General features: G+C 40.3%; 1 pseudogene; it reads left to right on the top strand.

The window, feature by feature from the left end:
* The first annotated feature begins 879 nt into the window (after nt 1-879).
* Nucleotides 880-1,119, top strand: LOC111815309 (annotated as a pseudogene).
* Nucleotides 1,120-3,695: the final 2,576 nt, after the last annotated feature.

Consider the following 3,695-nt stretch of genomic DNA (forward strand, 5'->3'; position numbering starts at 1 on the left):
AAATATTCTAAAATGTAACTCCTTCTATCACAGATATCCTAAACTGGCAATTTTGCTTCTAGCTTCAGGGTGTGTATGTTTGGAATGTATCTTCTGTGTCACCTTACATTGATCATGCAGCCCTGGGGTTTCTTGTCACATACTTTCATTGCCCCTAAGATTTGGCTCCTAAACCTGTGAGCTTTGTAAGGCAGTAAAGTAACTCCACAATTTCCCAAACTTTGACGAGTTTTCCTGGATCTGTAAGACTGCTTCTCTATACATGTGAGTTCTCTAGTTTCTAGGTTTTTTTTTTTTCCCTGAGAATTCATCTTGTAGTATTTTGCTACTTTTTTTCCCAATCAAGTTACTAATTTTTCACTTTTGTATAGAGTGTTTTTGTTTTAAATGGGCCGATCATGGTGTTAAATCTACTATTGAGAGAGGAAACTACCTGCTGGGGTGGAATTGGACAGCTGTTGGTCAGCTGTGTAGCTAAGCTCCCAGGGGAAATCGATGGCTGTGATCACAGCTATGTACAGGTACAGCTCTAATTTAGTCAGCAGAGTGCAACAGGCTTGGAGGGCTCCGCCACAGTTCCCTGCTCCACCTTGACCACTCTTCACCCCCTCAACAGCTGTCTCACTTCTGCTTCTGCAGCTGACAACAGCTCACCAAGCAAAGTTTCCCTATAAAATAGAAATAGTATAAAAATAAGAGTAAGATCCTATTCAGGCTCTCAAGATGTGAATCTCTTGTGTGATTGCTGGTGCATAAGGTTACCTTTTCCTCTTGCTCCACCTCTGGGTGATTTGTTGGGACTCTCATTTGTCTCCTGCTTCTCTGTAGTCCTAGGGATAGATGTTAGAAAGTGTCTTTCTGCTTTCAAAGGCTCCCTGAGCCCGTCAACTAGACAAGATGAGCAAAGCTCACCCTCCCGAGCTGAAAAAATTTATGGACAAGAAGTTATCATTGAAATTGAATGGTGGCAGACATGTCCAAGGAATATTGCGAGGATTTGATCCCTTCATGAATCTTATGATAGATGAACGTGTGGAGATGGCAACTAGTGGGCAACAGAACAACATTGGAATGGTGATAATAGGAGGAAATAGTATCATGTTGGAAGCCTTGGAATGAGTTTAAATAATGACTGCTCAGCAGAAAAATTCATGCCCCTCCTCCAAGTGCTACTTTCACTGACTGAAGCTTGGGTCATACACATTTTCATATATTAAATTTTTGTTAAATAAACTTTTGTAATAGTCAAAAAAAAAGAAAGTGTCTTTCAAAGGGCTGTATTTTCATAATTTAAGTTTCCAACTTCAAATAACAATCTAGAATTAATATAGAGGATTATTAATCCTTTCCTGTGATTAGAAAGAAGTATAAGAAGAGAAAAGAGTGGAGGAGAAGAAAGAGGGAAAGGGATAAAGAAAGGAAAAGAAAGGATGGGAAACAAATAAACAAAGGAAAAAATTTGTCTACAAGATTTTCTAATTCCAGAGAGATAGAAAGGAAGGGGAAAAGCCACGTGGATGTGGAACTGCTGACATCAGGACTCCATTGTCAAATCATATATAGACTATTTGGTACAATGTTTGGTTGCCATGGATACCACATCTCTCATCCGTGTGAAATAGTATCTTTGCTATGGCTTGGATCTAAATTATCCCCTCAAGGCCACAGCCATCCATTAGTCCAGGAAAGCTTCTTGGTTGAAGGATTTATGCTTAGCCTTGTGATGGGACAGGGAAGGCCAAAGGAAGGGCTTTTTGTTTGTGAAAGAGCTAATATTTTCACAAACACAGAATGCGCACAAGAGCTACTGTAGATAGCCAGCAAAGAGAGTGGACCTTTTTTAGGTTTCTCCTGTTTTCACTGTCAAACATATTGTTAAGATACTGAGCTCAGTTCATTTTACCTCACCTGCTTATAACTCACATAGACTCCCATCCTCATATCTGAGGCAGTTACATAAACACAAATCACAAGAATGATCAATGAAGACCAAATTGGAGGTGCTGTGCACTAAGCTGGCTCTGGACTTCCTAGAAACCAAGGCACAAAGTCTCCATCCAGGACTAAAAGTGCATTCGCCTCCTCACAGGAAGTGCTTATCCAAGGGCTTCGTTTTCCAAGCTTGCCCGTCCAATGTCATCCACCTGCCAGAGTAAGATTTACAAGTGATTTGGAAAATGTGCCCATGGGCTGGTTAATCGCGCTGGATGTTGAATGCATACGTGCCCAAATGGTCCGCATGGATTCTTCCTTTCCAGGTCTCTGCCAGGCCCTCAGTCAGCATAGCACTGTCTATTTTTTCTTTTCTGGATTCAGACAAGTGGAATGAGGGAAAGTCTTCTGAGCAGTCACAACCAGCTCTGCCCCAGCACCCTCTATGCGCAGGCGGTGTCTAGGACTGCCTGGTGGCACCCATCAGACTTTGGGGCTGACCCCATCATGTTCAGCAGTGTGTGCCATGTCCTTCCCAGGCACTGGGCCTATGTACTCCCCACCCTTTCATCATGACCCCTTCTCTCTCCTCTCATTTCCCCCAGCACCAGTTATGACAACTGCTTCCTATAGTCACTGTCCTCTGTGGGACTTGACATTCCCGCAAGTTCTTGCAGCCTTCACAAACCAACTCTCTTAACCATGTCTCTTGATTGTTCAGCCTGTACTGGGTGCAGTTTTTCTTTTCTTTAATCTTTATTTTACTTTTTATTTATTTTAATGAGAAAAAGTAGCAATGAAGCATTTTCAAAGCAGGTAAGTAGGACACTTACAATAATTGAAACATTGCATATTGTTGTCTTTGTAGTAGTTATTCAGAGGACAAGATGTGGACATGGTATCCTGTCTAAAACAATATTAGTGCAAACCTTTCTCCTCAATCAATGAAGAGAAAACAGCTGTGTATCTATCCTGATATATATATATATATATATATATATATATATATATAATCAGTCCTTTATTTATAATCCTCTGTTTTTTGTTTTGTTTTTTCAGAGATGGATGTTCCCCTGTAGTTAGAGAAGCTGTATTTGCTGTATTTGAAGAAGTCTTTAAAGGACCTTCTGATATTTGATGGCAGACCAAAGATTGTAGGATCTTGAATTCAGCAAACTAACCCAACATAAGTTCTAGTGAGTTATCAATACAACCAGCAATTGTCAGAAGTTGTTAACTTGAGCCTTTTAGAGCTCAGCATATTAATGTGGCTTTAATTTTAATACCTCTTGTTTATACTTTTCTGCTGGATGGTTAAGACCAAGATAAAACAAGACCTATACAACTAAAAATGTAACTTTTGTTATGTAACAAGGTCAGTCAAATCCCCTTAGGATTTACCCAAGATGTGTAGCATCTTGTAGATCTTCTGTCAGTGTCAGCCATGTGGATGAGTCACGGCCATTGCTTGACCAGTTTGCTCTGTGTGAAAACATGAGAGAATGTTTTCTCTTCATGTTACTCTCCTTAGGCACACTCTACATCACTGATAACTTTCCTGTCTGGCCCCATAATCTCCTTGATCGGAAAATTTGGGACACCACTGAGTTACCAGATGTCACAGCACAGGTTGTCTTATGTCTTGAGTCCTCACTGACCTTGAAATGCTAGTACCAAAATATTGGTTATCCTGTAGCCTCTCTTTTTCTCTACTCTTTGGTCTGCAAACTTTAGTTGTTAAACATTCAGAAGAAAAGCTTAAT

Source organism: Octodon degus, unplaced genomic scaffold (assembly GCF_000260255.1).
Source record: "Octodon degus isolate 3935 unplaced genomic scaffold, OctDeg1.0 scaffold00014, whole genome shotgun sequence".
In the NCBI taxonomy this organism is placed as follows: domain Eukaryota; kingdom Metazoa; phylum Chordata; class Mammalia; order Rodentia; family Octodontidae; genus Octodon; species Octodon degus.